The following is a 12,924-nucleotide window of genomic DNA, read 5'->3' as shown; positions in this document are numbered from 1 at the left end:
TATATTTCCTTGCAAAAATACTTCAGAGGTAGTTTTATGTATTTCCATGAGGAAGCATTGATGCCTCTCAAACATGTATTAATTATCTAAATCCATCAACTCATTAAGGACTGCAAAATGGTGGTATTCTAATTATATCTCTTTCACTTAACAAGTTAGAACATAATTATGAGGAGAAACTTCTCAAGACATATTTGGTTACCCTGGGATTCTGTTGGTACAAGAAAAGGTGGATAAATTCATTCTGTATTAACTAGCTTTCAAAATAATGAATCGGTGACCTTGCATCTTCCAAAGGTGAACAACGACTTTTCTTTCTTTTCCCCCTTTGTATTGTCTCTTGTTTTTTTTTTTAAAGAACCTTAATGACATACATATTTAATCATATTTTATGTATTTTAATTCATTAGTCAGTGGGAGATCTTTCTTTCTTTCTTTCATTTATTTATTTATTAACTTGTTTTATTTTTTGTTTTTTTTTAAATTTACATCCAAATTAGTTAGCATATAGTGCAACAATGATTTCAGGAGTAGATTCCTTAGTGCACCTTACCCATTTAGCCCATACCCCCTCCCACAACCCCTCCTGTAACCCTCAGTTTGTTCTACATATTTATGAGTCTCTTCTGTTTTGTCCCCCTCCCTGTTTTTATATTATTTTTGTTTCCCTTCCCTTATGTTCATCCGTTTTGTCTCTTAAAGCGCTCATATGAGTGAAGTCATATAATTTTTGTCTTTCTCTGACTAATTTCACTTAGCATAACACTCTCCAGTTCCATCCACATAGTTGCAAATGGCAAGATTTCATTCTTTTTGATTGCCAAGTAATTCTCCATTGTGTGTGTGTATATATATATATATATATATATACCACATCTTCTTTATCCATTCATCCATCGATGGACATTTGGGCTCTTTCCATACTTTGGCTATTGTCGATAGTGCTGCTATAAACATGGGGGTGCGTGTGCCCCTTCAAAACAGCACACCTGTATCCCTTGGATAAATGCCTAGTAGTGCAATTGCTGGATTGTAGGGTAGTTCTATTTTTAGTTTTTTGAGGAACCTCCATACTGTTTTCCAGAGTGGCTGCACCAGCTTGCATTCCCAAGCAGCTTTATTCTTAATTGACAAAAATGGGAAACAAACCCAGATGTCTTTCAACGGGTAAATTGTTAAACAAACTGGTATTCCATACCATGAACTATTATCCAGCAATGAAAATATAAACTATTAATACACACAACAGCCTCTTAATGAAGTTCCAGAGAATTATGTTGAGTCAGAAAAGCCAGTCCCCAAATATTATATAGTGCATGAATCCATTTAAGGAACATTCTTTTTTGTTTAAACGTTTTATTTATTTTTGAGAGAGAGAGAGAGAGAGAGAGAGAGAGAGAACTAGTGGGGGAGGAGCAGAGAGAGAGAAAGAGGGAGACATAGAATCCGAAGTAGGCTCCGTCAGCACAGAGCCCGATGCAGGGCCAAACTTGTGAACCCCGAGATCATGACCTGAGCTGAAGTTGGACACTTAACTGACTGAGCCACTCAGGTGCCCCTGTTTATGAAACATTCTTAAAGTGACAAAATTAGGGCAGGAGAGAAGTATCCGGGACTATAAAAGGCAACATGATAGATAATTGCAGAATGGAAATGTTTTGTATCTTGACTCACATCAATGTCAAACCCTGGTTGTATTGCACTATACTTCTGCAAGATGTTACCACTGTGGGATACTTGGCAAAAGGTCCACTGGATCTCTCTATGTCACTTGTTACAATTGCATGTGATTCTACAATATCACGTTTAACCAAAACAAAGAAAGAAAAGAGAGAGGGAGAGAGAGAGAGAAAGGGAGAGTGGGAAGGAGGATAGAAGGAAGGAAAGAAATCTCAGTCAGATATACAAATATACAAATTCAACCGGAGTCTCTGATAGGGACACAACCTGAGTCGTTAGCTAAGTGTCCTCCCCCTCACCGCCTGATGGAGGCACTGTGTGAATTTTAAGAACTTCCCATAATGGAAAGGGTGGTGACTCAGATTCAGTTTAATACCCACAGTGTATTGCACACAGTACAATTATAAAATGGTACTATTTTAAATTTCTTTCAACTCGTATTTATTTACAGAATTCCCTGAAAAGTTTTTGCAGGAGCTATATTGTGACACTAAATACCTACCGTCAGTGTAGAGGATTTTTTCTTAATGGGGATGTGTTATGGAAGCAGAAGGCATACTCTGTTCCTCTTCATATTGTATACATATTTTGCCTGTTACTGAAGATTTATGATGAGGGAAATAACTTTGAGTCTTATGTTAATTGTTTGAGGCCTTGCTTTGACAGCGCTAATTGTTTAGTTTTAATGGGAGACATTGTTGTGAAGTGAAAGCAGAAGTTTAAATTAAAAAAAATCAGAGTTTGTTCCTTTTAAGTTCCTGATGTCATGCAGTCCCAAGCAATTTGAGGCCAAATGTTACTAGATTCTCTCTTAAGGTTCTTTAAAAAGTTACAAATTTCAATGCACATTACCAATCTTAGTATGGCATAGCAATGTACCACAGAATATATTCCTCCATAAACTATTTCAGGAAAGCAAGTATTCTAGATTTTCTGTTTGCACATATCAGTGAGACTAATTCACACACACACACACACACACACACACAACAATGAACCCGTGTCAGAAGAGTCTACAGTCTCTCTAATTTGAAGCAGCTGGTATATTCTAAATATGGAGAGTTCAAGCTTCCAGAATCATCAGTACCATCATTAAGAATCAGAATCATTGATTCAAATGTTCTTTATTATTCTCCCTGTTGGGGAATTTATATCACATAGCTGTTAGCTCTTCCCCTATTGTTCTCAGACTGTCATGCATAAATGTCAACAAGAGTGTACTTCATTCATACTCTAAAATTAAATCCTTTATCCCACAATTAGCCATAATCATGACCACATACGACTATGATTTACCATAACTAAAATAGATGGCGTGGGATTTATTGTTGGCTTGTGTTTGAAATAGCAAAGGCAGATTTTTGAATTAAATAATTGCATGCTAACTATTTGGGATATAATTACTACTTATTTTGTTTTCCCTGTATCTCCATCTAGTTAGATAGCAAATTGCTACAATGTCCCATTAGTAAAATCTAAGGGACTGCTGTGTGTGTGTGTGCCTGTGTGTTTCTATATGTGTGTGTGTATAAAATACACTCTTTGAAAACATGATCATTCTTAGTAGAGTATACTGGATTATGAACTCTTTCTTAATAACAATTTTTAAATCATCTTAATTGACAACTTGTATGTACTGTCACTGTGTGTACCTAAGTCAATGATCTCATTTGAATGGCATAATGATTCTAGAAGTCAAGAGTCTGTAAGACACTTCATTTCTCTTGCTTGCTCAATACCACATTTCTTTCCATGGTAACAGCACCCTGATGTTTTATATAAGAACTCAGTCTCTCTTACTGCAGTTTGTTGGTCAGGACACCCTACTTTCTCCTGCCCTCCCTTGGCCAAAGGAAGGAACGCAGGACCCCAACCAGACCCTGCAGACTCTTTCAGGGAATTTGCATCTTGAGTAGAAAGGCCAAAGGATGAAATTAGGTAAGAGTTCTCCCATTCTGGTCGAGGTGCCCTAATAATGCCCACAAAGTGTTGCTTTCCAGCCCTCTGGCACTCCATCACTTCATATTCTTCTGAGGCCTAATTCATTCTTTCCTTGGATTATTTCAGCTACCTCGTATTATAACAATAAGTTCCCTTTTAAAAAATATTTTGTGTCAGTTACTTAAGAGTTGGTTTCTGTTGCTTGCACCTGAAGAACCCTGATATGACACTACCCTCTTTTTGCAGATAAGGAAGTTGGGGTGTCAAGAGGAGCTAGCCCACCATCCTGCAGCATTTAAGTAACATGGCTAAACTCACAACTGCCTCATTTTAGCTCAGCTTTTAATCCTAGGTAACATTGCCTCTATTTTCATCTTCAGAAGAGCTTAGATGAGAAGGTATCTAGGTGGTCACACAGTCATCCTAGATCAGGCTAAACAGTAAAATGGGTAGAAGAGGAAGCATCCCTTGCTTTGTTACATTTAATCAGATGGTCAGTATTTATTATGCACCCAAAGGATTTCTTGCACTAAACAAGAAGTCCAAAACCATAACCAATTTTGCAGTGATCCTGTAGGCTCCTATAATTTCCTTTTTAGAGTTTAATGTCACACAGCTGTGCACAATTCCGGAATTAACATGGGTTCAAGTACAGTCCCTACCTCCATTTAAAAAATATTTTTATTTCACACCCATTTAGCAAGGGAGGATACGTGAAGTCCAGGGCAACAAGTGCTAACATGTGTGTAAACATCACTTTAAAACTCCCAATAAGAATTACACTGTAAGTTGGAGTCAGTGCAGGAGGATCAAATTATGCATAGACTGAAAATATGAACAGGAGGCAGCACTGTGACATCTTCAACCCCAAATGGAAGACCTTTGTCTCTTTTGTGACTTGGGCACAGTTTCCATCTCTGAGCCTCTGTTACACCCTTTTCCATTGTCATTAAAGGGAAGCAAGACTAAGGGTCCACATAGAACTCTGATTAAGGATCAAGAGCAGGAGGGGATGAGATAGTGGCTGGGGATGGGGCTGGACTCAGCAGAATGCAAATTGGCCTGATTTATTTCACCAAACCTTTGGCTCTTCCTTCCTGCAAGTGACCTGACAAGCCACCCCTAGATGCAACTTTTCATGGAAGTATTGTGAGCTATGGTCTTTCCTAGGGCTGTTTGAAAATAGTTCCCCTTGGGGCAAAAGAAGTGCAATGTGGTCTGCGAGGTTGGGTAAGAGGGAAAAGGAGGCTAAAGACCATCTACATTGCAAGGAAAGCTTAAAGATCAAGACCTAGTATAATCAACAACTTGCCCTTCTAAATTTTAAGATGCCGTAGAGTAAGGAGTAACTCTTATTTGGTGTGCTAGAGTGATCCTGGGCTATAAAGATCAAGAAATCTGGGCTTGATTTTGGCCTCCATGTTTACGAACCGTGGGCAAGTAACTTCTCCATGCCTCAGTTTCCTGGTCTGTAAAATGAGGGTATCTCAAAACAGTCCTATCTCTCAGGATTGTTGAGAGAGTTGAATTAAAAATTTATCCAAAAATTGTCTAGCATATGATAGCTATTCAGCATTATTAATATTTCCTGACATTTGGGAAACATTTTTGAGGATTACTCCACTAGACCACACCATAAAAATTGTTTAGGAAACATCATGAGAAGCTAAGTGTCACCTAGCTAATAGTGCCCACTAAATATATCCCTCCAACAAACTTGTTTATTTTCTCTTTAAAAACAGAGTTCTGGGGCACCTGGGGGGCTCAGTTGGTTTAGCGACTCTTGATTTTGGCTCAGGTCATGATCCCAGGGTCATGGGATCGAGCCCTGCATCAGGCTCCACACTAAGCATGGAGCCTGTTTGAGAGGGAGCCTCTCTCTCCCTCTGGCCCCCTCTCCTACTTGTGTTTTCTCTCTCTCTCTCTCAAATAATTTAAAAAATAGAGTGATAATTTAGCTCATAAAGAATAAAATGAATCACAGATTTTTAAAATTTTCTTTCTTCTTTCCATCTTTCTTTTTTCTTTCTTTCTTTCTTTCTTTCTTTCTTTCTTTCTTATTTTTTTATTGTTTTGGTTGCAGGGTGGTATTAGTTGGGTCCAACAGTCAGAAACTGATGGTATATTTAAACTGTGTATTTGAAAAGAATAAAAAAGGGCTATATTCAGTAGAGTGGGCAAGGTTTAGAGAAGAAAAGGCCAATAGTAGGAGGCATTATTTGGAATTTTTTAGTAACCACATTAAAAAAGTGAACAGAAACAGGTAAAATTATTCTTAATAATAAATTTTGTTTAACCCAACATAGCCAAAATATTATTTTAATATGTAATAAATATAAAGAAGTTATTACATGTGTTTCTCTTTTTTCATGTGAAGTCTTTGAAATCTGGTGTGTATTATATATTTAAGCCTATCTCAGTTCAAATAATGTCTCAAGTAAAATGAAGTCCTACCAAAACAACAAGGTTGTATTTAATGAAAAAATGTTTTATACTGTTTGTTTCTAAAATTTTAATATTAGTTAATCGTAACCAAATAAAATAAAAACATAAATTCATCAGTTATCCTATTATGTTAGTCACACCATCAGGTGGCCAATAGCCCCATGTAGCTAGTGGCTACTATATTGGATGCTGCAGGTTTAGAGAAACAAAAAGTGGTATAGTAGTCTGAGGTGAGCAGAGCAGGAAACCATTATTTCTTGTAAGCCTGAAGAGGAAGCACTTGTTACAGAAGCTGGAATAGTGTTGCTATATGGAGAGAGTCCCCTCCACACACCTTTGGTTGAGGTACATAGTCAACTTAGATGGCTAGGAAACAGAAAGAATGAAAAGTATAAATACCTGGACCCACACTCTTCTAGTGGTGTGCTGGTAACCTGATTTTCCAACACTGACAACCCTGATTTGTAATATTTGCTCATTTCCATGGTATAAATTCTCCTATCACGGCTGATTGCACACTGACAACATGATGTCACTGAAAGCAGACTTGGCAACATTGGCTCTTTCCAACATACCACTGAAACTCCTCCCATCATTCAGTCTCCTGCTACTCCTTTCTGATGGTCAAACTCAACTGGGAACCACAGGCAAGGGTGCCCATGACACACTTCTTGCAGGTCTGCCTCCCAAGGCACTGAATAGGTTGATGAGGGATCAGAAAGAAGGGGAAAATATATCCAATGCTTAAATTAAAAAAGGTCTGTCTCCTTTTTTTTTTCCTTCTGCACATATAGGAAGAAAATGACCACAAGGAAGCTGAAATCTGTAGCACAGACTTTGAAGGTAGGATGCTAAATAGGAAAGGCATCAGATTCTTTTCTAGATTAAAAAATTTTGTCCTATGTGAGTATAGAATTTATACAGAGGAAAAATGCCCTTCCGATATAACCCATGGTGCATAAACAGTTGGGTAAAACAGTTAATGTGGCGTCACAAATTATCAGAGAACACATTTCTTTTTTTGCAATGGATTAGGAAACTTCCTTTGTGAAAAGAAATTCTACAATTATTGAGATGTTACTTTTTTGATATGAAACAATGACCTTATATATATAAATAGTATAATTATTCAGTATGTTGACAAAATTGATGTAACATATAAAGTGAGGTTCAGATTCAATTATTTCAGCCTCCATTTTAGGACTCATCCAGGTTTGTACACCTGCGATCTCTCATGGCTATCTTCACCCTTATACTCAGAAATCTTTCAAACCTTTTCTTTTAGTTCCATTCCTCTGCAATATGAATACATGTCTTCATCATGCTGCTCTGGTACCTGGGCCAGCTGCATGGCCCTCTGCCTTCTCTCTTTCTTTCCAGGTAACCCCACCTGGAACCACTAGGTGATTCTTCCTAAGACACTGTTTTTTATGTCATCACACTGCTCAAGAACATAAAGGGCTCTCTTTTGGCCTGGCCTTCAAAGAACCCCATAACTTGATTTTAACCTACTTGTCTGAAGCTTCATGCAAGCACTTCCATGAAGCCAGGTCAAGTGATTGCAATCCCTAGAACACAGGCTCAATTTGCTACAGTGCTTTTCTTCCATACTGATTTTTTTGTGGTTTTTTTGTTTTGTTTTGTTTTTTGGCCTGACCTGTCTCTCTCTCTTTCTCTCCCTCTCTCTCTGTCTCTCTCTCTGTCTCTCTCTCTCTCACACACACACACACACACATACACACATCAGAATACTACTTTTCCTAATCTGTACTTCTCCAAATTCCACCCATCATTGGGGCTTTAACTTTTCAAAGCCCTCATAACCATTTGACCAACATCCTCAGCTCCAAACCCTGAACTCCAGTGACAATTAATTCCCTCACTCCCTTTGCCACTTGGAGCCTCTCTCCTTTTGTTTCCATGAACCTTGCATCATTCCGTTTTGTTTCCATCCTAACACTAAACTCTAAACTGATCCCATGGAGCCAGCAAGGTGACCAGATTTTGAATCTAAGTCACTTGCCAAACTTTCCTCAGAGTTCCAAGATAAGCAGCAGGTTATGAAACACCAACAATTCTTACCGGTAAATGTAACAAGATTATTTCAGCTTGAACAAATTGATCCTGTTATCCGCAGTTACATGTACAATGCTGGTCTGCCCTAAATCCTGAAATCACCATATTATTAGATGAAAGATTTACATTAAGTAGTAGCAGAAATACTACTATTTCTGGGGTTAGTTAAGTGCCTTGGGTTAGTTAAGTGCCAAACTTTTCCTAATTTTTTTCAGCATCGACAAACAACTTTTTGATTGACATGTCAAATGCTACTTTGCTCATCTGAGCCCAGTGTCTCTACTGTGGACTCTAGAATTGCTGGAATAACATGTCTCCACACCTGCTGCCTCTTCCCCACCTCCTGGCCATTGAACATTTGCCCAAGGGTTTGCTTCTGCATTTGGGCTATTCCTGAAGATCTGGAACAGCAACCCTCAATCTGCACTCTATGAGATGTTAATAAGTGTTAGTGGAGATGGGAGTGTATATTAAAGTAAATTTGGGGGGGGGGGTGCCTGGGTGGTTCAGTCAGTTAAGCACCTGACTCTTGATTTCAGCTCAGGTCATGATGCCAGGGTCGTGGGATAGAGCCCCACATGGAGCCCCACATTGGGCTCTGAGCTGAGCATTCTGTCTGCTTCAGATTCTCCCTCTCCTTCCCTCTTCCCCTCTCCCAAACTTGTGTGCTCTCTCTCCTTCTAAAATAAAATAAAAATAAATAAATTTGAGATGCTGGCTAAAACAAAGATAAATTGCTTTATTGCAGAAATTCTCAGAGACTTTACTAGGCTGATGTGAAATGTGAATCATTAAAAAAAGAATATAGTAGGTAGCACTTCATGCATATATTTGAATAGGAAAGTCTCCCACTACTACATCCTGCCCCCAGAACATAAGAACTTACCTCATAGGGTTGTTGTGAAGACTGAATGAGTCATTGCATGGAGAGCACTTAGAACAGTGCCTGGCAGAAGACAAAAACCCTTTGGGTTTATTGCTATCATTGTTGTCACAAAGATGTCTGACTGAGACCTCACCAAGTGTTCCTGTCCCTCTGAGAAAGAAATGGAGTTGCCCATAAATTGAATGGGGAACTTTTCAGGAGCTTTGAAGATCGGAACCAGTGTGTACTCTTCTTGGGATCTTTTGAATCTGAAACCAGTTCAAGTACAAAGAAGTTTATCCTCCTCCATTCTTCCCAAAGGCTGGCTAACTGGGGTTCAATTAAATAGCATGGAGTAATGGTTCAGAGCACGGCCTTTGGCATCTTGTTTAAATCTTGGCTCTTTTATTGGTTACAATCTACCCATGGGTAGATTGTTTAAAGGAGATGTACCTATAAATCTGTAAAATTTGAAAAATAATATGCATGTCACTGGTTTGTTGTTGGTAACTCAAGAGATGATGTATGTGGAGTACTTGGCCTGTGCCTGATACCTGGTAAAATGCTCAATAAATGGAAGTTCCTAGGCATCGCAGTAATATATTCATTTCTGTACTTTATTTAAGCCACGAAATACTAGCTAACTTTACCCATGTAGTCACTGCCACAGTATCCACAAGGACCAATTTGCTTCACACCCAATAGAAATTTAGTGAATACATTGGCCACTTGGATTGTGGACGGATTGGATTGCTGGATTAGGCATATGGGGCCTACAGGGTAACTCCATGCTGTTAGGAGCTGAAGTGGGAAGCTATACAAGCTCTCAGTGACCACAGCTCTAGGCAACCAGAGCAGGCAAACGATTTCACAAGATCCAAAAGTAATCTCAGGAGCAACTCTGGTATTCTTTTATTTTTTAAAACCTATCAACAATTTCTAATATCAGGCACGGAGATTTAGTTCCTTGTTAAAATAAAAAGTATTCCCAAGTTCACTGCTTTCATTAGGAAGGTTGTGAATAATACCGAAGTTATTCACAATCCAGAGGTCGGAAGCTGTGGGAAAAATCATTTTAATTTTAGATGTTTCACGCAACACTGCTAATGTTATCTATCCTGTTTGGGCAGGGAGAAAACTGGCAAGCATCGTGAGATGGGGAATTTATGTGAGTTAATGGAAATGTTGTGGCTGACCAACAAAGGAACTTCCCCAGCCAAAATCAAAACAAAGATATTAACTTGGAAGGGGGAGAAAAGCCTGCGGCATAATAATATCATGCATTGAAACCTTATCTAGTGGTTGAGGTAATTTGGTTTGAAGAACTTAAAGAGCATTTTGTGGTTTATGGAAACTGCCAGCAGACACTGTATTTAGCAGCCTCTCCACTATTAAGTTCACATGCCTTCCTCTCTTCTCACCAAGTGGGACCACTTAGTTTTCTTTATCTCTGAGTTGTTACCAACCCATCTAAGATCTCTTAAGGACAAAAGTCAAGTTTTCAGAGCTTGCGGTGCGATGCCCATGCATTGCTGGCTACGTTCAAAGACCAGAGTGGCCATGACACATCCGAAATTTTGCTTACGTTCACTTAAGATAATTTTTCAAAGTCCACTTAGACAATTTCAGTCCAGGATTTAGACACATATACCCGTTTCTTTCAGAAAGAAGTCTTTCCAAACAATCACACACACGCGCACACACACACGCATACAAACAATCCTAATGGCAAGTTCACAATTAAAGTTTATAATAATTCTGAATTAAATAATTCAAAGAGTGGGTTATTCTGAGTGGGCCAGCTATTGCAGATACAAACTAATTTGAGGGTTAGAGACCAATCCTGTTTTTCTCTCTTTTATAATTCAGTGCCATAACTTTCTTTGTGGAAATGGGAGAATAACCAGGGAAAAATAAGAAGACCTTGCTAGGGAACCTACCAAATTAACTCTTTCCGGGCTACCGCTGGCCCCATCTGGCCCCCAGCTGCTCTCCTTTGAAGTCCTGGAACCCCTCTGAGGACTGTCTTGCACATCTGAACCTACAGCAAGTACTTACAAGGGCTCCTGTTTGACCAACACATGGGCACGTGCAGTCAACTCTGCCTAAAAGGTTTTAGGGCTTTAGGGAAAGGGTAGCTTAGTTTCCCATTCATTTTTGTACTAAAATATGCTGTTATTCTACTACAGAAAAATTTTCAAGACTGGCATATTATTTTATCAAAAGTATGTTTTGTTTTTTATAGATATTAATACCATTAATAGTATTAATTATATATAATACCAGAACTATTACTTAAATATTCATTTCCTATGATCCAATTTATTTCCTTTTTTATGTTTCCAGAATTTAACAATATTAAATGTTATAGTAAGATTAATTATAGTTCTAATTTCATTTTCTAAAATGATATCTTTCAGAATTATTGATTCAGGAATTAAAATATATAGTTTTTTGTTAATCCTTTTATTTTCGTCTCACTAAAGACATTATTGTAAATATATTGATTAGAGTCCTGAAAATATTTTTCCTACTTATAAGAATGTATAAGTTGAAATTAAACTTTATCTCAGAAATTTCACCAATGCCCTCTTTGTTGTCTCGGTTTTTTTTTTTTCATTTTCAGTTTAGATACAAATCTCAAGGGATGTTTGATCTACTGTTTTTCATGAAATAAAATACAGAGAAAGAATTTATTTTATTCTTACTCACTTTTTGCTGGAAGAGTCTTCAAGAAATAAATTCACCAACATGAATTTTCATAATCCTCCATAATGTTGGAGGGAAAACATATCATTCTCACATGTAGAATGAGGTCACTGAGGAACAGGACTCTCTGTACCTTTAAGCACCCTTTTGTCATGAGAAATTAAAAAAAAAAATTACTTCTACATTTTTACTTAGCCATGTGAATATCTGTTCCAAACCCTTAATTCTGTGATATTGAGAGATCTTAAAAGGGGTGTGGGGAGTAGTCCTGGAGAATTAAAAACCAAAAAAGGTCTACTTTGGAAATCTTTCACTTGAAAGTTAAATAGAATGTACAGAGACAAAGTATATTTGTCATTCTGGATCTTCAAAGTCACATGATCTCTTAAGTGGTGAGTGTTCCTATGCAAAGTTGGCCCCATCTACAATAATTTGTAGATCAGATTTTAAAAATAGCCTACGATTTGAGTTATGGAAGACACAATCTACAAATGTAGGGGGGGAAAAGTATAAATTTAGAGATTTCTTGTTTCAAATGTCCTGATAAGGATTCCATTCTATTTCTAGGAAAAGTAACTGAGCAATTCTCATAGAGAGCAGACTGTAAGTTTAGTATGTTCTAAAGAAAGTTTTTTGAATGAAGTTCTTTTGAGGCCAAAGTTCTAAGGTAAACTATGAAATCACGTGGGTGTTGAAGTTGACAGATCTTGGAGGCCACAACTACCTTCAAACTCCAAGACATCAAAGAAAGGGCAATGTCTGGTGATTAACCTCACACACAAAATTACTAGGTCATGGGCTGGAAACAGGTTTTCATAGTTCCCTTGGTGACTTGTTTTGCAAGTCTAAAAACTAGCAGACAGGGGGAAAAACAGCTGCACAATATGGGCTTTCTCCTTTCTTAGGCAGGTGTGACAGCAATACAATTGGTAGGTTTGTTTCCTGCTTCTCTGAAGAATGTCTGTCTGACACCTAGTTTAGCTTTCTCTTTAGGCCAAGATTAGCTCTGAAAAGCTCATTTTAATTTGACTAATAATAAGTTATATGTGACTTTAACAATAAATCACTGGGTTGAGAGGAAGCATAGAACGTGTCACCAACTATCATATGTTAAATATTCCCTACAGATTAGCACATTTTTACCTTTAGACCGTGCCTAGAAAGTTCTATAACACAAAATGGCCCGTTATTTTTATGAAATCTCTGAT

The 12,924-nt window shown here is 37.9% G+C and overlaps 1 protein-coding gene and 1 non-coding gene across 2 annotated transcripts in view; one reads left to right on the top strand and one right to left on the bottom strand.

Annotated features, from left to right (window-relative positions):
- Window positions 1-12,924, bottom strand: part of DKK2 (dickkopf WNT signaling pathway inhibitor 2) — a 101,754-nt gene that overhangs the window by 50,111 nt on the left and 38,719 nt on the right. The gene's annotated exons all lie outside the window — the stretch shown is intronic.
- LOC113601018 (U5 spliceosomal RNA) lies at window positions 2,236-2,350 on the top strand. The gene has a single exon (XR_003422149.1). It is a non-coding gene; the product is annotated as a U5 spliceosomal RNA (small nuclear RNA).

The sequence above is a fragment of the Acinonyx jubatus genome, chromosome B1, assembly GCF_027475565.1.
Source record: "Acinonyx jubatus isolate Ajub_Pintada_27869175 chromosome B1, VMU_Ajub_asm_v1.0, whole genome shotgun sequence".
NCBI lineage: Eukaryota > Metazoa > Chordata > Mammalia > Carnivora > Felidae > Acinonyx > Acinonyx jubatus.
This window is presented reverse-complemented; position numbering and strand designations above follow the sequence as displayed.